The sequence below is a fragment of the Bactrocera neohumeralis genome, chromosome 5, assembly GCF_024586455.1.
Source record: "Bactrocera neohumeralis isolate Rockhampton chromosome 5, APGP_CSIRO_Bneo_wtdbg2-racon-allhic-juicebox.fasta_v2, whole genome shotgun sequence".
In the NCBI taxonomy this organism is placed as follows: Eukaryota; Metazoa; Arthropoda; class Insecta; order Diptera; family Tephritidae; genus Bactrocera; species Bactrocera neohumeralis.
In genome coordinates, this window is record NC_065922.1 from 29854423 (window position 1) to 29879676 (window position 25254).

The 25254-nt window shown below is 35.4% G+C and overlaps 1 long non-coding RNA gene across 1 annotated transcript in view; it reads left to right on the forward strand.

The window, feature by feature from the left end:
* Window positions 1-24877, forward strand: part of LOC126758889 (uncharacterized) — a 156734-nt gene extending 131857 nt beyond the window's left edge. Inside the window, exon 4 of the long non-coding RNA XR_007666909.1 lies at window positions 24564-24877. This is a non-coding gene — a long non-coding RNA (uncharacterized LOC126758889). The remainder of the gene's footprint in view (window positions 1-24563) is intronic.
* The last annotated feature ends 377 nt before the right edge of the window (window positions 24878-25254 follow it).

Here is a 25254-nt window from a genome sequence, read left to right on the forward strand (position 1 = left end):
AGCTAATCAGATTTTAATTTTAAATCATTCATCTAACAGCATCCATCTCACATCAGTAATCTGACAGCCATTTCTCAGCAGTCATTTTACAAGTTCGGGAATGCAATGAGTACAGTTACAACTTCATTAACCACTACTCCGGTGGTTGAAATTTGACAACAATAACGTTTGAATCTTCGGTAGGTCAAGTGGCAACTTGATAGATTTGGTAAAAAACCTGATTATTTTCACTCCAGCTGCTCCATAACTCCTAAGTTAGAGTATTGGCAGCCGTGGAATATATCTCTTCTCATCCGGCTGAATACTGGGTATTCGTATAGATAATGTTAATCATGATAATGATTTTTTGAAGGAGAGATCTTAAGGGTAGGTAATGACCCCTATAATAATACTAAGCTCACTTAGTATACCCTGTGTTGCTTGTAGTCCAAGACCTAAGGTGTTCCTCTAGAGTACACTGCTTCAAACAACTCTTGAAGGAGCTGAATGGCATAGTTAGAGGGATTGTATTTACAGGTGCAATCGAGTGGCTCAGCTCTTTTTCATTTTCTTCTATTCCTAAATGACCAGGTACACAGATAATATGTATTTGAATTTCGTGTTTATGGGATGATATATTATCCTTGAAATCTGTTATAATGAAACCACTTTAGTTGTACGAACTCCAAATTTAATGGCCTCGATAATTATTTCATACTTTCCAGCGATGTCTTCTGTTACTAAAACTCATACATAGTATTCGATATATTGGATAGTCGAAAAAGTCTTTTCGTATTTGTAATCAAATTTTTAATTATTTTTTTTATATTTATACTGATAATTAAATAAACCAATATGTACCATTTTGGTAGACCACTTTCTGCCATTTTTCCGCTAGAGACATTGTTCCATCAGTGTAAATCGAAATTTCGAACTTTCCGTAACGAAAGCGAACGAACCATTGTTGTGCTACACGAACTGTTACAGCATTGTCTCCGTAAATTTCACAAATTTCATTGGTGGCTTGCGTGGCATTCTTGCCTTTTTTATATAAAAATTTCAGAATACAGCGAATTCTTCATTATTTTCACTCATTTTTGAATAGCTGTAATTTTTTTCCAACTTCCTCGAAATTAATTTTTTTTTTGGTTAAATGAAGATTAAAACCTCGCCTTTCCAACACTATATGGTGTCATACTATGTGATTGGTAGCAACTACCAATATAAGATCAAAATTCTGTCAAGCGAAGTGTTTCCTCCATAAGTTTTCGGTTTTTTTTCGATCAATTTTCGTTTTACTTCACGTTTTGCGAAGTTTGGAACCATAAGAAAGATACTCATATTAAATTTGCCATGAAGTTTGTAACGCTCAGAATAAAACGTCGTAATTGAGCAGCATGGCGAGCTGCGTCAATTTAGCCATGCCTGTCTGTCTGTATATTACCAAACCGTGGTGAAAAATTTCTGATAGAACCTCAGAAACTGTGAAAAATTGCACACGTCTTTTTCTATCAATGAAGCAGCCCATTTATCGGAACTGCCGTTATCAGATCACTAGCGCATATAGCCGCCGCATGGAAAACTTTTTCATTCAACGAGATATCTTCTCGAAATTTGACATGAACTATTGTCTAAGTCAATAGTGTAATGTCCGAATCAAATGTTCAGATCGAATCACTATAGCTATAGCTACCATACACCCTGGACGATCGCAATCAAATGGCTGTATGAAAAGTTCTTGAATTTGAAGAGATATTTTCACAAAATTTGGCATTGATCATTATCTAAAGCTACGGTTCAATCTCCGAATATATTGTCCAGATCGGATCACTATGGCATATGATCACCTTATAAACTTATCGGTCAAAATCAAACTCTTCAAGGAACCTTTTGTAAGCAACCGAAATTGATATTTTCCTGTTTTTTTTCATTAGACAAGATGCCTAAAAGCTTTGTTTTTTGAATTAACTCACTAAAAATAATACATATATTATATATTTGAATGGAAATCGACAAAATACGGTGTATTACGGCTTTACACTTAAGTAATTTCCTCATCTTAGCTCCATCTAACAAAACAACACTCAACTTGACTCACTTTTGGAAAATGGAACTTTTAGTAAATTTTTTTTTATTTCTACTGAAAGCAGAGCATAAATAACAAGAAACAATTGAAGAAAACCCATGTAATGCAAAATACGCGGAAATAAGGAAGTAATTTTGTGTAATAGAAAAGTTTTGACTGATTTTTACATTTTACTCATTTCCGCTGCTGAGCTGATCGTGTCATTCCTTTAAGCGTTCATGTTGCAACAATATTTCACTTGTTAGTTCGCAGAAGTTTCTTTGCTTTTATTCCGCAAACAAAGCATTTGAAGTTTGAATTTTAATAGAAAAATAAAAAAATAGAAATAAGACATAGGAAATAGGTAATAAGAAAAATAAAACGTAAATCGAATTGAAAGAAAATAGCAATTATTGTGTTATATATACAACCATATATTTTGTATTATGTTTAACACAAAGGTTTTTGTAATACCAAGATGGAAATGCTAGCCGGTGCGGTTATACATACTTTATGTACACGAGCCCCAAGCGATGTTTTTTCTTAAAATTAATTTTTAATTCAATTTATTATTGTTCGAGGTAATTCTGTTTATATGGCAAGGTATTTACTTTGATTGCATGTGCTAAGAACAGTTGAATGAACTTTCAATACTCCACTTTTTATATTTTCAAAATAAGTTTAACAGAAGTTACATTTTGTTAAGGCAATACGCTGAGAGAAATAAGAGTTTATCTTTAAATTTCTCTTCTACATTATTAACTATTATGTGAATACCTTTAAAAGCAGGTTGTGTTCTGTTCTTCCATAACTACTCTAAGTACTTGCCTAGCCTAGAATAGTTATAATAGAATAATTTCCACATCCGATTACTTTTGACCAAAACTATTAAGAATTAAAACATTTTAATACATATTTTTCTTAATAACACACTTTTCTCCACATTTATTGCTAAGCATCTCCTGTAAAGTATACTACGTGTATATTTGGAGGAAATCTGGAGGAATTATTGTCTGAGCGATGACTCTCATTTGGTGTTTGGGAAAACCGCATAAATTTTATGTTCAAAAATCCGGTCCTTTACAATGAATTTCCTAACGTAGACGCCTCAAAATGTTTGATACTGTGGAATGAATTTTTGGTGAAACACACTACTGTATTCAAAGAAAACGACGGACATCACCTTTAAACATTTTTTCTGTTCAATGTCCTTTTTGAAGCGCCATTCACTAGATCGTTAAGCAGTTTCGACGCGATATTTATAAGCCCACGTCTCGTCACCAGCAGTAATGCGAGAGATGAATGTAGAGTTCACGACCTCTTCTTCATGTCGTTTTTTCAAAAAGTTCAGACATTTTCCGTCAATTTTAGCATTGACACACTTCCTACCCAAAACATTAACCAAAATATATTGAGTCGATCCACAAGAAATATAGAGATTCTATTGGAGACAGAAAATTTCAATCAAATTTCTCGTCAAATTTTTTTCATACTAAAAATCAGAAGCTTTCCTCGTCTTAACCAAATTGCTGCCAAAAACACTCTGACTGGCATATTAAGGTTAAATTTACATACACATGAAAAAGTGTATACCAATCTAGGAAAAAATGTTTATCGATTGGTTTACACACGCAGTTTAAATACACCAGTCCGGGTCATATTTGATCACATTGTAAAGTACAATTCAATATGTTCTTTCTTTAAGACAAAGCAAAAAATGAAATACCTTTTTGTTACCAACAGTGTTGACGTGTTGAAAAGTCAAAACTGTTTGTGAATATTTGTTTCAATGATTTTAATATTCCTTATTCATAAATTGTGCGTTTTAGGCTCCACACACTAAATTTCTATAAATAGAATTTTTAAATAATATGGAGCCCTCTGGCATAAAATGTATAAATATGTTTTGGTGGCAACCACAATCACAGACACAAATATTTTCCGATATTTGGTGAAAGAAACCCTATTTCTTATAAACCTATAGCATTTGTTTCGCTATTCTAATAGTATCCAGTAACAATATGACTTTATATTCTATGGGGTCACTGATTTCTTTATATACATTTGGTGAAGTGAAGCCCTTTGTTTACATTTCATGTGGTCAGTGATCTTTTTGTACGTTTAGCTAAGTCCACAACCTTTTTTTACATTTAACAAAGTCAGGAACCCCTGTTCTTATTTGAGTTCACTGAATCTTTTGTGTATTTTTTATAAGGTCACTGACACTTTTGTTTACATTTTCTGGGTCAATGACTCCTTTGTTTATGAAGTCAATAATCGTTTTGTTTACATTAAGCCAAGTTCACAACCTTTCTTTACATTTAGCAAAGTCAAGAACTTTTGTTTACATTTGGGGTCAATGAATCTTCTGTTTATATTTCTATAACTTTTAGTTTACGTTTTTTGCGTCAATGTCCATTTGTTTAGATTTAAAAGATCAACAACGTTTTTGTTTACATTTAGCTAAGTAAAGAACTATTTTTTCATTTAGCAAAGTCAAGAACCATTATTTATATTTCGCTTCAGTGACTCTTTTGTTTACATTTTACGGAGTCATTCAACCTTTTGTTCACATTTTACGACAGACAACATAACATTTTTTGGAGGCTATCGTCCTTCAAAATGGTTTGAGTTAGTTCAACCTTTTTAGATCATTATATCTTGCGCTTTAAATTCTTGTAAACAACCCACTTCTCCTCAACAGTAGTACTCTTCAAAAATGGATCACTACTTTGACGTTTGATAAGCAAATCACAATCGTTAACTTCTTCGCGTTACTTTCATTCTGTAAGAATATGAGAAAAATATATTTCAAGCTTCGAAATTAATCCTAGACATTTCATGTCCTGCCTTAGGTTTAACGCACGTTTCACATATTTCACTTTTGTAGGTTATGTAAACACTAAAAATGCATAAATAAAATATAAATTGATGTTACTTCAACTGAAGTCAAATACTTAGCCTTAAGCAAAACACAAACATTTGTCCAAGTGTAACGACTTGTTTTGGTTGCGTAATCCCCCAAAGCAGTAAGTAAAAGTTAATGCTACATTTCCCCGCTTCGAAACAATCACAAGTTTTCAGCATGGCTTGTATACGTATGTGAACTTTTACTTGCTTTTAATCTTTTAATTCTAATTTTTTTATTGTTTCATATTCTCAGCATTGTCATTGTTGTTTGTGACCGAAATTATGTTCATGCAAATCAAATACAATAGCTTCATTTGTTTGCTTTGGCTAAAGCAATTTGAAGAAATCCTCAAACACATTAACAGCACGCAGGTGTGTGAGTGTGTGTGTGTATATAAGTAGAGTGTGAGTGCTCTTTGTGTACTGTTTACTGTTATGTTTAAGCAGTCTTAGGCATAATCTAATGACTTTGCCTTCAATTCTCTGCTGCTTTGTTTCTTCTGTGTTTGTATATTTTAATTAAGTCGGAGCATACTGTGCGCACGCTGTAACGTTTTTCAAAGTTTTTATTGTTTTCACTTATTGTTATTTGTATTTGTTTTGCTGTTTTTATAACTTTCTCAAACATGTCATGCTCTGCTAATTATGCAGCAGAATTTAAACTTGGCCTGTGAACATGCTCGTTCATCCGCAAGCAAAGTGGGTAGTTTTGATACAACAAAAAGTTTATTTAAAAGTGTGTCGGGGCGTATGAGTAATTATTTGGTATTTGTTAGGGGAATTGCACTTGAATATTGAATTTAAATATATTGAATAATGAAATATTTTTTTTTTAAGTTTGAGATATCAAATTGACTTTGAGCTTTATATAATACATCTGTATTATTTCTTGTGTCGCTTATATGAGTTTATTTCCGATCTTCTGACTTATATTTCTATGTTTAACAGCAAAGCTGGACGCACTCAGGGTCACAACTAGTGTGAAATTAAAAAAAAAAGTAGTTTCTTATTTCAATAGGTTTTAAAAGTTTTTGAGGAACGGCTTGATTTTATCAGCTTATCTTCAATCGGCCCTTTTTCAAAACTGCTTATTTCACATTGGTTTGAGGGATTACTCGAACGATCAAAATTGTGCATAAAATTACCAAAATTTTTAAAATTTTTTAATTTTTGTTTCGATAGCAGTCATTATAAGAAAATCCTAGTATGATATGATTTTATGATATCATAATGCTGTTTCAGTAAAATCAGTTTCAGTTTCAAAAGCAGTCCATGGCAAACTTTATCGAACGCTTTTGCAACATCCAAAAAGACGGTAGAAAAGAATTTTTTTCCTCAAAGTCTTTTTTAATAATTCTGTAGATTTGATCAACCGAAGAATGTTTAGCTCGAAACCCAAACTGATTCGCTGGAATTATAATGCTTTTCGTTCTATGATTTTATTGACACGTTTTACTAGATTTTCTCAAAAAGCTTCGATATGATCGGTAAAAGTGATGTTTGCCTATAAGAAGGCAGATCCTATCCTGCTTTTACTGACCTTTGAATCATGGTAACTTCAGCAATTTTCCACTAAGTGAACACACGTTTAAGATGAAAAAATGCGTTATAAATGTTGGAAATTTTTACTATATTTATTGGAGGAAGCTGTTTTAGAACCTCGGCAGTAATCAGGGGAATTTTTTGTTTTTAAAATTTTTGAGATCCTCGCTTAGCTCACTACTTGAGCAATTCGAGAATTCCTTCGCTTTCTTGATTGGAAACAGTAAGATAATCTACGCGTGTTTAATCCAAAAATAATTCCCCTTTTTTTGTATTATCTCTGACCTAACTATCAACACTTATTTTAATGAAACATACTTGAGATTCCGGTGTTTGTTATCTTTTACAGCTCTTCAAAGAGAGTTGTTGGAATTTCTTCCTTTAGTTAGGGATCGAAGATATTTTGCGAAATTTTCATTTTTACATATCCTCTTAATTTCCCGATTAAGATCCTAAAAACATTTATTTAAAATAGATTTATCAGCTGGCCCACAAGTGTGATGTGACTTAAGTCGTATCTTTCTCTTTAATTTCACACTATCCTTTTAAGATGCTCTTGATACCTACACAAATTCGCGTATTCAGACTTTAATAAAAAAAAGTGTCAAAATCATAATAAGAGCATTTCAATGTTTTTATTAAAATTATGTATTACAAATATTTAATTTTTTATGTCAGTCTGAAGCCCCAAGAAAAGATTGACTATGACCATTTATTCTAGAAATAAGGTGGAAGAAATCTTAATTTATTTTCTTTTAGACTACATTAAATATATACTTGAATCTTCAAATCAACTTTATAGTAAACTGATATTTTTGTAAAAAATAGCGTTCCGGGGTCAATCTTAGGAACCATTATTTCAAGGTGGTATCAATGAGGAACTTGTGCTATATAAAATAAAAACGGTAACTTAATTCATGAAGGCTTTTAGTTCCTCATATTTCTTCATACGCTCAGCTTCCATGCTTCCATCGGCGGGTACTGCGTCGAATATTCTCAGAGCTCTTTTCATCGGTTGGCTGGGGTGATTCTGCGTTGGATTTCAAGATTGACATTGTGGTTTGTGTTCATGCTGGTTCCAAGATAGACGAAATTATCTACGACTTCAAAGTTATGACAGTCAACAGTGGCAGAAGATATTTCGTCTTGCCCTCGTTCACTACCAGACACATTTGCATCTATTCTTTGCTCAACCTGGAGAAAGCAGAACCAACAGCGCGGATGTTATGCCCAATGATGTTATTCCATATTCCATATTAATGTTATCGGCGTACGCCTCTTACGAGGACATCAACCAGCTGGGCATCGGCACCTCCCAATTAAGGGATTGGAGATTTCAGGTGCATGCCCTTAAATCGTAATACGTTTGCAGTGGTCGTCATCAAAAGGTGAGTCTTTCATACGAGGCTGTTATGTTTTTTCATTGGGCGTGTTTTTTACGTGGCGTGACCCAAACTTGGCGCATAACCCTTGGGAGTGACGCCTTTTTACTTTAGCTCGCCTTCATACGGATGTCCTTTGACAACCCAGAGGATAATTGGTTTAAACCCGGAAGTCGTGAGCTGCTTGAGTCATATATAAAATAATCGTTTCTGGCCACTCACAAGTGAATAGCGCTCAGAGAACTTTCTTCACCTCCATCCTACCAGTACCAAAGTATTTGATTTTTTTGAAAATCCCAAATTAGATTAACGATTATAGTGATTAGAATGAGGCGGATATACGCCTACCAACTTATAAGTAATACCAGAACTAGGCTCGGTTGCAGAAAACTCATCACCTAATCTTCTTAAACTTCTTGATTATCACTATGAAAAAACAATACATTTTTATACTCTCGCAACAATGTTGCTAAGGAGAGTATTATAGTTTTGTTCACATAGCGGTTGTTTGTAAGTCCTAAAACTAAAAGAGTCAGATATAGGGTTATATATACCAAAGTGATCAGGGTGACGAGTAGAGTCGAAATCCGGATGTCTGTCTGTCCGTCCGTCCGTCCCGTCCGTCCGTGCAAGCTGTAACTTGAGTAAAAATTGAGATATCATGATGAAACTTGGTACACGTATTCCTTGGCTCCATAAGAAGGTTAAGTTCGAAGATGGGCAAAATCGCCCAACTGCCACGCCCACAAAATGGCGGAAACCGAAAACCTATAAAGTGTCATAACTAAGCCATAAATAAAGATATTGAAGTGAAATTTTGCACAGAGGATCGCATTAGGGAGGGGCATATTTGGAAGCAATTTTTTTGGAAAAGTGGGCGTGGCCCCGCCCCCTACTAAGTTTTTTGTACGTATCTCGGAAACTACTATAGCTATGTCAACCAAACTCTACAGAGTCGTTTTCTTCAGGCATTTCCATATACAGTTCAAAAATGGAAGAAATCGGATCTTAACCACGCCCACCTCCCATACAAAGGTTATGTTGAAAATCACTAAAGGTGCGTTAACGGACTAACAAAAAACGTCAGAAACACTAAATTTTACGGAAGAAATTGCAGAAGGAAGCTGCACCCAGGCTTTTTTGAAAAATTGAAAATGGGCGTGGCCTCGCCCACTTATGGACCAAAAACCATATCTCAGGAACTACTCGACCGATTTCAATCAAATTCAGTATATAATATTTTCTTAACACCCTGATGACATGTACGAAATATAGGTGAAATCGGTTCACAACCACGCCTTCTTCCAATATAACGCTATTTTGAATTCCATCTGATGCCTTCTCTGTATAATATATGTATACATTAGGAACCAATGATGATAGCGGAATAAAACTTTACAAAAATACGGTATTTGAAAAATAAGTAAATGACGTATAATGAAATCTCGATTATCACTTTATCATGCGAGAGTATAAAATGTTCGGTGACACCCGAACTTAGCCCTTCCTTACTTGTTCTTAATGTTTTGTACATGGGGTGTGTCAATAACATGTTCCTAAGTACCGAAATGATCTGCATATTTTGTAAAAAATAGTAAAGATCGCAAAACAGATGATTGACAGCGTAGCTTAGCACCCATATTTCATTAAAAGCATATAGGGCTGACGAGATGTGGATTTGTGAGCCAATTTCTGCTTAAAAACTCATTCTATCTAAAAAGATCAGAATAATTTACAGACTTCATAGAGTGTGGCGTATTATTTGCCTTGCAACTATTGCATAGATTTGTTTGTCAATTGAATTTCTAATGATTTTAAGCTTTTGAGTAGTTTTGCCTTTAAAAAGGATAGCTTTCAATAACAATAACGCAATAATACGATATCTTCCCAGGTGAGGAAATATGGCTGAATTTCGCCCTAAGGTTCTTTTCTTTTATAAACAGTGCATATATACCCAGCGGAGAGGTGATCTGAGTCAAGTGAAAATACTAATTGTTTGCATACAATAATATTAATTATTTGCCATTTAAATTAAATTATTTGTTATTAATTAAGTGTTCAAATGCGCAATTTCTTTGCTTTCATATACAAATACGCTTTGCAAATGCATTCTACGCGGTCAAAGTAGGCTTAAGCCATGTACACAATACCTTAATCACACCATTTCCAAGAAAGCCAAGAAAGCATATGTGTGCGCAAATGTTTTGTTAGAATTAAATACAAATGCGCTTAAAATCAGTGAAACAATACAAAAGCTCTAAAGGCGGTTTTAACGGCGCATTGACTGCTAATGCTCTCAACATTGTTGCAAAACTAATAAGCTGAAATGTAAATACACAATAATACAGACGCACAACCACACACACACAAATACGCGCTAATATTTCCATTGTTTTCCAATCACAATGCGCAGCTTTGTAGGTATATGTGTGTCCATGCGTGTGTGTGTGTGTGTAAAAGCCATTTGGTGTAGCGCCAAATGCGCAGCAACTTTAGCCCAAGAGCAGTAAGCCGAACTTTCTAAACGCTCCGAACTACAAGGTACGTTCCAAAGTGAACCGGACTTAAAAAAACAGAACAAAAGGTTTTTTCGTCAAAATTAATTTATTTTATTCAACATAGTCTCCTTCTGCTTCAACACAGCTTTTTGCATGGTCTAAAAGCATGTCGAAGTAGTGTTTTAACTCGTTGGCCGGTATGGCCGCCAGTATGCCGGTGCAAGCCTTTTGAATGGCCTCTAAGTCTGCATAACGCTATCCTTTCATGGGCAAATGCATTTTTCTGAAAAGGAAGAAGTCGCACGGTGCCATATCAGGTGAATACGGGGAGTGATTAACGGTTAAAATGCGATTTTTGGTCAAATAATCCTTCACAATGATGTCCTTCAAATGTTGGATTCTGAGCAATTTTTGGTCGTCAGTCAATTTGTGCGGAACAAACTATGCACACATCTTTCGTAAGCCCAAATGTTCGATCAAGAGGCGATAAATCGATATTTTGGAGATGTTCAATTCCATTTCCATGAATTTCAATGATCAAATCATCGGCTGATTTTTGATGAATTCACGTATAGTTTCGATGGAATTTCCGGTGAACACGGATTTTGATGGGCCCACATGTTGATCGTCATTTATGTCCTCACGACCACGTTGAAACCACTCGTGAACTCTGCTACGGAATAGGCAATCATCGCCGTAAACTTGTTTCATCAATTGAAACGTTTCGGTAAACGTTTTACCAATTTTAAAACAAAATTTAATGTTCTAAGCTCTTTGTTCACCGATAACTCAAACTTTCGCACTTAAAACGATAACACAATAACATAAAAATTCTCACTACAATCTGATTCTAACGCACCAGTCGACATATAGAAAGCGCACCAAGGGGTCTCTAAAAAGTCCTGTTTACTTTGGAACGCATATTGTACATAAGTGCATTAACAGTTACGTAAGCGCACTTTAATAACTGTAAATGTCTGTATGCTTATTGTGGGCGTTTGTATTCCACACTCTTTCAGTGAACTAATAACAACCCAAAATGGCGTTCAGAAGAAGAAATTTAATTGACATTCATTGCGGCATATGTTGTTGTTGTATTTCTGTGGTATTGTTTTTGCCATCGATTGTTCGCTGCTGTGCAATGAACGAGTAAAGTATAATTGCCAAAAGTTTGCCCTTTAATTGAGAGTCAAGTGCCAAGTAGTCTGGCTTTATTGGCATGACTGATGTATCAATTCGGTGTCAAAGTTTCGCTTATGTCTCCTCAAGCAATAACTGACTGACAATAATCACAGAATATGTACAATGCAACACATTGTGTGATTGCTCTCTAAGCACTGGTGGATTTCGTGGCATTGCTTGGTTTTCATTTAGTATATTTCTAATGTAATTGAAATTTGTGGGCATGCAGAGCTTTTGCTTGTATATTCAATGTTAGCATATCATATTATTTATTTATTTATCTCAAAGTTTGAGTTTGGAAATAACTTCTGCTGCAATGAAAAATAATAATCTTTTTTATATTCAAAGCGAGAGACAAAGTTGTCTGGGAGAAAGATTTAAAAGTCAGTTTTTTGCAATTGAATTTCGTTTAACTCTTAAGTATGTGAATTAAAAAAGTGACGAAAAGAAATATTCTATATTGTCAAAAGTGTGCTCAATAATGTACAAAAGCTCCGAAGAAAATTACTCAATCCACATTTCATCGTCAGTTTAAAGCCGCCTTCGGCAGTACGAAGAGACACTGCCTCTGTGCCGCTAAATTTGAGCTTGGCACCACCGCAAAGCTAATACGGCTGTAAGCTGACGTTGAGCAACACCGTTAGCTCCGTCAGCATTGGGAAGGACCGGTCCGCGCCGTTCGATGCCAAGCGAGATTTCAGGCTCTTTGCCTGACTTACTATCGTGTGACTTGTGTCAATATATTGCTGGAGAACACAATACCTAAGTAGAAAAGGTACAATCTTCTATAAAAATGTGCTTTGTGCATTGGCCAGGGTGAGTACCGCAGTCGATGGAACGTTGAGCTGTACGAGATATACGGCGACATTGGCATAGTTTAGCGAATCAAGAGACAACGGCTGCGCTAGCAATGTCATGCTCTCCGGATGGAAGAGAAGGTTTTAAGGGTTCAGTACCCGCCGGTAGATTCCCCACTCTGTTAGAGAGTTCAGGTGGAGAAGGACCTGGCTACACTTGGTATCTCGAATTGGCGGCAAAGAGCAAATAAAGAAACGCTGTAGTTAACTCGATTTTAACCGCGTAAACGGTGTCTACGCCGGTAAAGAAGAAGATCATGCTAGAGGACTCTACAAGTATATGATTTATATCCAAATAATTCAATTTTAGAAATTATCAGATTTTGTTTTTTCGAGAAGTCAAATCAAGTATAATGACTGTATTGGGATAAAACTTTGCTCGAACTTAGTTCGCTAAAAGTAGGCCAAATTATGACTCACAAAGAACCAAATCAGTTCAAATCTATTCAAGTCTTCAAGGATCAAAGTTCCAATGGCGAACTTTTTGTCGAAAGTATCGGTCATACTGCGAAATATATTATGAAAACTCGGATGGAATAGTGAATTGGATTAATAATTATTTTAAATACAGGCAATGAGGGAGTCATGTTAATAAAATTGGGGTGCGTATTTTTCTAATACCAGTGTATCTTTGTGTCTAAATTTGCCATAAACCCTACCTTACTTACCTTAAATTATTTGTTTAAAATTGAAGTATTTTTCTTTTGTTTTTAAAAGTTCTTCAGCTTCATTGGATAATCTATCTGAAAGATTATAACAGCATTTCAAAACGACGTATAAAAAATCCATGAGGACTATTCTGCCAGTCTAGGAAAACTAGTTTTGAGAAAATACATCTACCAGAAAGCCAAAGAAGAAAGCTGATTATAATTTCGCAACTTTTTGTACATAGTATAAAAGATTTATTCCCCAAAGAATTTCTTATAGCACGTTTAACTTAACGTGATAGAAATAGAGCTCATTGAGTTGAATTTGGATGTACTATGTCTATCGGCGTGGTCTTCTTTATAGGTTGAACCTACATATATTACAAATTACTCAAATAAAATCAACCAAACTTGAAACCAAGAATATCTCTTTCTATCATCTTATCAGATAGTGACATTGGATAATAATCACGTCCACACTTCATATAACGGTTATGTTGAAAAATACAAAAAATGCATGAAGCGTATACTCCTCCCATATCTCAGCAACTACTTCACTAATTTCAATCCAATTTTGTGTATCCAAACAATGTCTTGATATATTTTTGAAATAAGTGAAACTGAACTGAAATCACTCCTCATAGCAATATAAAAAAATACTAAGTTAGATCAACTTTTATTACTTTTTAATATATAGATATAGAAACAGTTAAACAGTGCTCAAATAGTCATTTTAAAGTGTGGCATTTGCTGTCTAAAAATGGTCGAATCGCATCTTAATTTTTCAGTCTTTCAGATAATTACGAGTATTTAAGGATCTCTGATGCCAGAACTGCATTTTTTTACAGAAAATGTCACTGGTGAACATCATGCTACTAACTACTGAAATTATTTTTTTAATAATTGTGTTCTCAAAAATTACTAAAATTTTTCCCTATCCCCCACATACCACACACAGAGATTTTCGAACTTTCAGTGGTCTTTATACTGTATATATCGGTCAATCTCATTTAAATTCAGAAATAATCAATTTTCAATAGCATTACTCGAATATTCGGCCGGTTAAACGTCTGGTTACGGGTCGTAAGCATAGATCTTAGACTCATCGCCACTAAAAACATGTTTCATGACATCCTGATTGTCGGAAAGCATTGGTTCACAGACATCGACGTGAAATTTATTTTAAGAGTCTTACTACTTTTTTTTCAAATAATATATACCTTCTCTATTCATCAATATGTGAATTTTCTTAATGAAAACCAGAAAGCATCCTTTTCTAGCAATAATGTTGTTAAAATTGGCTCCATACTAAACCTCATCTAAGGCATTAGACCGTATAAATGGATTGGTCGATGCAAAGTATCTTAGTAATATTAAATGAATGTATGATATTGGATATATTATAATTTGGTGGTGAAAATTAATAAATCATTAAAAATTAATCGGTTTGGGAACTATTCCAGCCTGCCTTTTAACACAAATAACGATTATGCGTATAATTCATCGATGCAAATTTTCGTTGTCTTAAGGGGGAAGACTACTTGAGAGGCTTGAAAAAATCGATTTTTTTGAGAATTTTTTTAAGGGCTGAGGAGGGAAAGAAGTAATTGATTAAAGCGAAATTTCTAGGATTTAAGGCTATATATTCTGACATCGTCCGCAAAATTTTGGATACGAAATCTTTGAAGCAATTGCCAGATGCATCTGGCATGTGCATTTGCTGGACTGCGGGCAGGATGCTGGCCGCAATTTCCTCCTGCAACAAAAAATTCAAAGAGATTCATATTTTCTAATAATCTATCTTCTAGGTAAACTAATAAAATTCCAAAAATAGTTTAAAATTCTAAAATTTCTTAAAAATTGAAAAAAGTGGTTTTCGACCTAAAATTTTTTAGTTCATGTTGTTTAAAAATATGTTCAAACTTGACTTTTCTTAGTTTTTTTTAGTTTAAATAGAAGATAATTTAATGCCAAATATAATAAACTTTCCCCCTATTCCATACGACGTTTAGTTTTTTTCTATCATGCCCGCCAATTAAGAAAAATCGTTAAAATGGAAAACCAGGAAATTGAACGTCAAAGTTTTCGCTTTCTGCCCAAGCGCTAATATACCTGCTAGACGCTCGGCCACTACTTCTCCTCTAACTTCGACAATATTTTGAATTCCCATCTATCACTTTGGGGACATACTCTTAGATATTTTTTAAAGAGAAACAACAAAAATCGATTTTTGGAAGCTTCTAAAGCAGACTCCTCACTTGAAAATTTGCGACCAAGCAAATCAGCTCGATTTCCAAATAACAAGTCTTGAAATTTGCAAATCACGAAAGTGTAAAAGGTTCAGTCATACTCACATAACACTTGAAGAAAAATCGAATAAACAAATTTATAAAATTTTGAGCAACGTACCAAATTTTACGGAATACAGGAAATCTTCCCACCAAGTGTGCGTGTGTCGAGTTTTGTTCGGTCTTACCTTTTCTTTGTCTACATTCCTTTAACAGAACCTGTAAGTATGTCTATTAGGATCGTACTCAATTATGTACTTTTTTAAATGATTATTAATACTCTTTACTGAGTTAACTTAATGGCCCGTACATATACATATATATTAAATACCTACAATATTTCTTTTCATTTTATAGACAACCAAACGGAAGTATAATAAGAATGTTTAAATTTTACGCTTTGCCCTTTTCTCAGCAAATCAGAATCACTTTTTCAATGATACTTATGAATTTACCATATATTGTAGAAATCAAATTGGTCAATACGATAGTTGCTAAACTTTAAAATACTTCAAAAAAGAGCAAAAATCCCAGCAAACAAGTTATTTCGCTGCTGAATAGATACTTTAAAAATTGGTTGCGTATTTCTAATTTAAATTATATTGTACTTGGCTTTCACTTTCATCTACCCAATTACGAGTATACAAAATCGCTTTCATTGCAAAAAATGTATTCGTAAGTGTCTATTCAAACTTGCAATTCCTTTATAATAACGAATGTTTTCCCGCTGGCGCATTGTGCCAACTAATTAGTTTCCTTTTGTGTAACAAAGTCACGGTCATGAAAAGCGGACATAGACAGAGATAGAAAAAGAGTCCAATATTAATATAAAAAGCGGGAAAAATTAAAATGAATGTAAAAATATGGCAACGTTATCAATTTGAATGCACACACACACACACAAAACTAACCACTTCACTTCCATTTCAGCAAGCCTGGCAATTGCTGTGATTTTTTCAACGCAATTTTGCTGTTCATTTTGTTGCACGCAACCTTTGCTGGCTCGACTACTTCTATTGCTTCATTAAACTTTTGGCCGCCATTCATGGCCGTAGATATCACTATAAATTTACTATTTCACCAATTTCACAAATTTCAATTATATGCATATTTTATTTGCTCATGCCGCATGTAAGTGCATGCCACGGGCATTATATAGTTTCAATTTAAATAAATATGCAAGCTGTGACTAGAGGTTACGTATACGCCCTGTTGCGTTGGCAATTGCGTATATTGCCAAAAATGGCTTTTTGCTAAATACTGAATTTTATTATACAATTTCACTGCTGGCAGTTTGACCAAGGTCATTGTTGGCAGTGTCCAAGCCTTTTTCGCCGGGGTCAGAAGTGTTGCCAAAATCCCTAGGACATTTGACATTTCATTTGAAAATCCACAATATACGGCTAACGTTTAGTAAATAAAAGCATACAAAATGTGCAAATATCGCATGCGCCACTCACATACATATGTATAGCTATATTTGTCTATGTACGAATTAATATGTTGCTGGTATAATATTTTACGTCCTGTGTAAAATAAATTGTTTCGCAGACGCTTCGATTGAGTACAGCGAGCAAACTGGCGCCACTGTATGGGGGTTTTTCTATATACAAGTGTTTTTAAATATTATTAAAATAATAGTTATTCAAGATCCGGCGACTAAACTTCAACATTTAAGTTTCTGGGCATAAGGTTTGATTGATTTGGCATCGACTTCGGTAAGACTTCAAACTCTTAATACTAATCGATGAATTAGGCTATTCTGAGGTCAAGAGATGAGTAGATATCTTGCCATCGATCTTGGGCTAAAAGGCTTTTGCGACACCTACCGGTGGTAGTTCAGCGCTGGCCAAGCTCCCTTGAAGCTCAGCTATCTAGTAGTAGTACACAAGAGGATACGAGAGCAACGACCCACTCTCATTCTACTTACTAATAGTGGTTCTAGAGTTTACAATCTCTTGCGTTTCCGCTGTAGCTAGTTTTATCACAAAGGCACTGACGATTCCTAAAGATAGACTACTGATAGCAAGGTAATGCACTCCTTGACGCAATGTTAATGATTCCAAAGATAGTATCGCCGCATTGCTATTTGAGTGAATGGTCACTTCTCTGAAGGGGGCTGCACAACGAAGCTGTAAATCTACTGATACCTTAATGGAAACAATCTCCGGTTGGAAAATACTGCAATGGTCAGGAAGTCTGAAGCTGGAGTTGATAGAGAGCTCCTGACAGTAAACCCGGAAAGAAGATCACTGCCCTTCTCCTCCAACGGCTTCTTCCCACCCACAACTCCCTCGACGGTATATGAAATCGAAATGTGTTATGATTTCCGAGTCTTCAGACACGTGATTTTTTAGGAACCCAGATTCTCTGTGTCTGATAGCAACTTTGGCAGTCATACACCTTCCGTACCAGTATACCTTATATGATTATAAAACATAGTTTAAGGAATGAAACATGAAAAAAAACATGTCTGGAAAATTCTACAGATACCTTAAGACCCCTTAAGAAAAATCGCATTTTTCTTTGTGTCTGCACCAGTTAATACATGGGTAGTTTTCATAAGTTATCCATATCGGAATGACCAGAAATCTTCAAAAATGTTGCGAACGAATGTGGGTCGATCATAAAGATATCAAATGAGCTTGTATGACTTCATATGCACAGAGATCCGACGACTTATTACATAGTGGATCCGTACTATATATTGGGTTCGTGTCAAGATAAAATGGGGACTTAAACAGTTACAAGACAAATAGCTCGATCAATCATAATTTGTTTCAACTCCTAACTCCCTAAGCGCGTTATATTGTTCATATGATAGCGGACGATGTGGTCGAAGTATGTCCTCTTGATGATTAAGTTTCAGTTCTGCTTCAAGCAGGTGTCAGCAAAATGGTCTCACTGTTCTTGAGACCTAAAATTTTGTGCACGTCCTTTTCTCCTTTAAAAGCTGCTTGTTTATAGGAACCTCCGAAATCGGAGGAAACAGAGTCATCTCCGAAAATATTATTTAGAACGGTTACTATAGGATATAGCTGACTACCAATATTAAGTTCTTGTAACAAATATTTTGTGTTTGTGAGTGTGTCACTAAAGCTTCGGTGCAATCGTAGTTAACGTTTTTTCATGTTTAAAATCTCTTTAGATTCTATCAAAATTATTTTTCGAAAAAGGTTTCAGTTATCGCATAAGTATTAAAATTGAATATTCTCCAACGATTGCATGTGTAATTTTCATTGATATTGAAGCAGTTCATATGTAAATTACAATCACATTACGAATTTCCGAACATTGGCTTTTCAAACGCACAACGTGAAAACAATTTCATTTATATGTAAAATGAGTTTTCCCACAAAAACCAATCATTTGCGAACGTGTATGGAGTAAATGGAAGCATTGTGTGCCGTAAATTGTACGGGTAATGATTTAAAATTGCCACAAGCCGCTTATTGGCTACTTATTTATGTAGTTACATGTATTTACATACTCAGCTACTACATTTTACTAACGAATATGGTGTAATCACCAATTAACAATGAAATACTGAACACAGTCACACGGACGACTTTGAAAATTTTCATTTTACGGCAAAGTTGTGACAATTAGGGGACTCACAATTACTTTAGCCATCGTTTACTTCATTACTTACTTGTAGCACTGTATATTCTTCCGGTTCTGAGCTCGTGCTTTTTACAGATCTCTCTCATACTAATCATGAAATAATTCATTCACTCATGGGTATAACAAATTGAAATGGAAGAGGATGAGATCCTCTCTTTAGGTCACCATATTGCATGGTCGACTTGATTTTCAGCTTTTCTTAAAAGCTCAAACTAAACTAATTTATTGGACGAAAATTTTAACATCTACTACAAGGTGCGTTCCAAAGTCAACACTTTTTGAATCTAGCTCTCCCTGGTGGCGCCATCTATGTGTCGACTGATGCGTTAGAATCTGCTATCTTTATCGACTGTCCGAGTGTCCAGTGAGAATTTCATGACATTGCATGAATTGGAAGTGAAGTTATTGCGTTTTAAGTGTCAGTATGTTTGTGTTATCGGTGCGAAAATGAGCTTCGAACAAAGAGCCAACATTGAATTTTCTTTTAAATTTGGTAAGACGTTTGCCAAAACGTTTCAATTGATGAAACAAGTTTACGGCGGTGATTGCATATCCCGTAGCAGAGTTCACGAGTGGTTTCAATGTTTTCAAAGTGGACGTGAGGACATAAATGACGATCAACATGCGGGCCAATCAAAATCCGTGATCACCGGAAATTCCATCGAAACTGTGCGTGAATTCATCAAAAATCAGCCGAAGTCATCATTGAAATTCCTGGAAATAGAATTGAACATCTCCAAAACATGGATTTATCGCATTTTGACCAAACATTTGGGCTTATGAAAGGTGTGTGCACAGTTTGTTCCGCACAAATTGACTGACGACCAAAAATTGCTCAGAATCCAACATTTGAAGGACATCATTGTGGCCGATTATTTGGCCAAAAATCGCATTTTAACCGTTAACCACTCCCCGTATTCCCAATATTCAAAATTCTTGCACCGGCATACTGGTAGCCATACCGGCCAACGAGCTAAAACACTCGTTCGACATGCTTTGGGCCGTCCAAAAAACTCTATTGAAGCAGAAGGTGTTTTTTTTTTAAAGTCCGGTTTATTTTGGAATGCTCCTTGTATACACACATAACTCCGCAAACCACTCTTTCAATAATTTTGAGAAATGTTCGATTCTTTTGATTACGCCGCCGATTTCCAGGAGAAGCTCAGAAAATGATATCTAGCGATGAGAAAGATTTTTCTGCTTTAAATTATGTCTAATTCCAAAACCAAAAAAAAACCTTTTGAGATAAATACAGGATAAATATTGAAGAGAGTTGCTACGAAGTATAGTCTCTTTCATGGAAGTGAGCGTGCACTCCGACACAGAACGAATATGTGAGCTCGCTAACTGTTCGCTCAAAACTAGTCAAGGATTCCTTGCCCTTATCAAAGTTCATCTTGCCGCAAAAGCAAGGGTTCTTAGTAAAAATGTTAATTTTAACAAAACAAAAATCGATTTTTTGAAATTTTCGAGTATACATATATGATCCCTTAATAGCATAATGAAAAGGAAACGTTGCCTACATTTTGGCGCTTTAAACAAATATATGATGACTATGATTACTAAAAAAAACTTGTTGGCTGTTACTATTATAAATTCTAATATTTTTCTGCTGTTTTTCCAAAAATTTTTAACTTTTACTTTCCCCAAAAATTAATTTATAATTGTTGTGATATTATCAGTTTTGCCCCCATATTCACTTGTGTACACAAGTTAATGCATTTTCCCCATTCGCATAGCGCTCACAGCATTTGAACCGCTTAACCCTCCACATTTGCTAAATAAAGCAGCTTCTACTAAATAGGGATAAGACATGAACGTTATTGCGAGACACAAGCAAGGCTTGTACAAATAATATACATATGTAAACACCAGCGCTTATGCCAATATTTATGCTAATATGCTTAGGAGGAGCAGGTCTTGCAAGCGCCAGCTAAGCGACTCAGCAAGCGTAACTGTATAAAAAGCATTAGAGACGAGATATTATCGAATTGTTTTTGTTTGCAGCAGCAGCTAAGAGAACTAAGACTGAAGCACCAGTAAATAAACTAACACATACTTCCATATGTATGTGTGTATGCGCTTCTTATGATATGCGATAAACGCTCACATCTACATACACTCACACACAGGCATACAATGCAGTTGTATGCTTAAGCATGAAATTAATGTGCGCATTGTTTTGCAATTTCTAACTGCTTAAATAATGCAAATACTCTCAGTTTCCTTCCACAAATATAACTCAGCATATTTCAAGGCGTTCTCAGTAATGGAGACTTCCAAGTATTGCTATTGTGTGTATTTAATAACTACTCATGCGAGTATATAATTTTAGTTAGTTCTACTGAGATCTGAAATGCATACACACACACACAACTATGCTTACTTGTGTATTGTATTTGTTGTCACTTAGATGAGTCAACACAATTACAACTGCGCAAACAAAAACGGTAATTTTAATATACACAAGAATATTAGTATACAATTTGAGGTTATGTGTTTCTCTGTAATGTGAATTTACGCGGAAAATAATTTTATCAATTAGGACTGGAAATGATAGTTGTAGCAAAGCAAGAATCACAGATTCAAGAATTTAAGATTTTCAAAAACCATTATATTACATAAAAAAATTTATAATAATAGATCAAATAGTTTTTATCTACTAGTGATCAGTCCACGATATACAAAATAGTCCAAATTCGCCCATTATACTCAAAAGATATTCTCCATCTTAATCACTTTGTGCTAAGTTCTTACCATATAACAAAGGTTACTGCTTACATACCAGCTGATCAAAATTTGACTCGGACTTCGTGAGAAGTTTGATCTCCATATGTCAATTAGTGTATATTTGGTTGTTGTTTGTTTACAACGTGAAAAGTTTTTCATCGAGGAAAAAGATTTAACATTACGATGGCTTGAAAATATGTGCTTCCGATAAAGCCACGGTCATGGAATCATGATGTTACAGAAAACACGAGCACAAAAACTTCATTGGCACGAAACGTACAGAGAAGGTCGTGAAATCAATGATGACGTACCTCATCCATCTCTGTTAATGTAGATAACATCGAAATTGTTAAAGAAGCAGCTCCTGAAAATCAATGTGTTGACATCAGAAAGATAGCAGAGAAACTCAGTATCTCTTTTGAATCGACGCAACACATTTTGGTTAATTTTATTCTCAAAGTCGAATTAGATAGTAACACCGCGTAGCTGAGGACCCCCAATTCATCAAACACATTATAACTGGGAATGAGGTGAATTTTTTTGGCATCAGGTAAGGTTAGATAACTGATCGCTCTGCACGAGGGAAATCGCTTTTAGACTTTTTATATACTGATCTTTGTAAAGCCAGATGAAAATCTTCTGTAATTGGATAGCAACTATCGTCAAAATGCTCTGAACATTTCAAAAATCTGCTTAGGTGTTTCTTTTTATATATTTCAGCTTCTTCACATGGATGTCTCAAAATTTGAAATCAGTTTCTTCCAAAGAGCGGATGTAGCTGACATCTGTTAAGATGTTCCATCTGCAGTTGATCAACGCTAGCTGAGCTGGGTTGAGACCCAACAGTCCAGTAGGAAACCACAAGATTCGAATGAAGTGTTTACCCTTTCCTACTTTACAGCTACAGAGACTGAAGTAGCTGTCTTATCAAGCTAATCTGCCTTACAGTACAGCATTGGCCAGGCACTTATCGTAAACAACTCGATGTTAGAGATAAGGAGTCTAGACATCTTTTCGCTGGTCCTGACCGCATAGTCACCGAACTTAAGGCTTAAAGTGTTGCTTTTCTATCGGTTACCACTCTAAAAGAGGCTGCAATCTGCAATGCTACCTTAATGGCAGCCACTTTCACTTGGAAGACGCTGCACTGATGCGGAAACCAAAAACTGTGGAAACAACATTGGATTCATCCAGCAACCATCCCCTCAAGCTTTGACTTATCCGTAAAAAAAACACCGCTCCTCTGCTCCAGCAAGTCCTTTCCTTCCATACCTTCCGCTATGCGATTTTAGGAATACGTAGTGCAGTTTTGTCATAGCCACTCCAGTCAAATTTGATTATATGACTTAATTTATTAGAAAGTTCATTTTGTAGACGATTGGTTAAACAATCTTTGGATACATTGTGAGTTCTGCCTAAGCTGTATTTAACTGTTCGCAAAATCAGATAAAATTTCTGATCTTTTTCATCCCTGCTACTGGATTTCTTTTAAGTAGATTGGAGCATTTTTCGAACATAGTATAGCAAAGATTAATTTAGTTCTAGTTCAGGGAAGTTATCGGTTAAATTTTCAGCTTGAAGGATGGATCTTACTTGAAGACACCTTTATATTACCCATTAGCTCCTAAAAGTGGATCACTAGATCCTCAGCTTACCACAAATTTATTAAGGCGATTAATCAATACCGGCAACTGTGCTCGTTCGCCAGAGTTGTGCCTACCGAGATATTTCAATCTTAGTCTGGAAAAAGCTAAGCAATAGAAGAGGAAGTGGCAAGTTGATCCCATTTCGCCATCCTCCAAAAAGCTTTAGCAAAGAGCATCCGACAGGATGTTTAGCCACACCGCTTGTGGACCCAATGGACAGTGTCGAGTGAAAACACCTGCAAATGCAATGAGACTGTCTTTCTTAAGAGCCAGTAGTTCGGAAGAACTCTTACCCAGTCCGAGTCGGACAAGTTTTAGGTGCTGACTAGCGCTTGCTGAACTCACTGGGGGTCGAACGACAGCACGCAAGAAGACATCGGAAAACTGAACACGCTTCCAAACGAATGAAATTTGAGGAAGAATTTCTTCCCCGGGAAACTTATCAGCTTTGAGGGTTTCGGCAATCCCGCGGCACCCATACAAGTCTTATATGGAAGAAGCTTGAAGTTATTGCCAGTGAGGTCATGCATTCCTTGAATAGTTTTGAGCGTACAGTCAGAGTGCTCTAGCCAGTATAGTTGGCCGGCTATCAATTTGAATGTACACCTCACTTAAGGAAGCTGCACTTCAAAGCAGTATATCTATTGCTATCTTCGCGGAGGCCTCCTCCGCTTAACAGGAACTACTGTGATCTCGCAGGCTGAAGCTAGAGTTGATGGAGAGCTCCCGACAGAAATCCCGACCTCCTACTCTTTCTCTTAACTTCGAATTAATACGAGAAAGTCCAGACTGCAGCATTTCTTGAATGATATTGCCACGCCCATAAATCCCTCGCATCGATTTAGTTGCTTACTTCGAACTTTTAAAGTTGACCAAGAATTATTGGCGATTCTGGTCTGATTTTCGCTCACTTCGTTTCCAAATTTGTTAGTTTTTTATATTCACTGTTAATTCGAAACAGAAATTGGGGTGATAATCTTCTAATCCAACTCCATTATGGTGCTTTCTATATCTGTATCACTATCTAAATCTATAGCTTTTTGGCATCTATACAGTATTTCACTTGATTAAGATATTTAAAAAGAATTCATTTTGCACAATTGATTCATTAAAATAACTACATAAGTTTACTAAATATCAATATTATCTTTAGCTGAAACCTACTCTTGAAGAATTGCTCATTTAAAAAATTAACCTACCTTCTTACTTTCAGTCACAATTACTTAATGATAAATACTTAATTGGCCAGGAAACAGCTGCGACACCTCGCGTCCATATGGCCTGCCTGCGTGGCTGCCTGGATGTCGATGCATCAACTGATTGACACCGAAGTGCAGTGGAATGCAACGGAAGGCTGTTAAGCAACGAAGCATTCAAGCATATTTCAAGTGACAGCTGTTGCATGCTGGCTGATGAATGGCAGCGAAGCAAGACTATAAATGATTAGAGGGACAAGGTGATCGAATGCTGCCAAGGAAGTGCCGAGAAACATAATTGATTCCGCAAATGGACGCATGAGATCGCTTGGAAGCCGATGACTGAAAGGTGAGTGCAAAACACACAGTTTTTTCACTTTACTATAATTATTATGTAGCATAGAAATATTTTTATATTTAGCAAATTCTCTTTACTTCGGAATTTATTTATTTCTGAATTTCTCAAGTAAGACCAGTTTGTAAATTTTATTCATAGGACCGCTAGTTTTGTCGTAAATCGAGATAAACCTTTATTTTACCCTTAAAAATTCAACCACGCCCGATTCCTGCCACTTCTCGACCTCACAAAGCCCGTAAATTTTATTTCTTTCATTTTTGTTTTCTCGTCATTATTTTGCAAGGTTTTCCATTCTTTTACTACAATTTTTTTGTTTAAAAAAATTTTTATCCTGCTCTACTAAAATATTT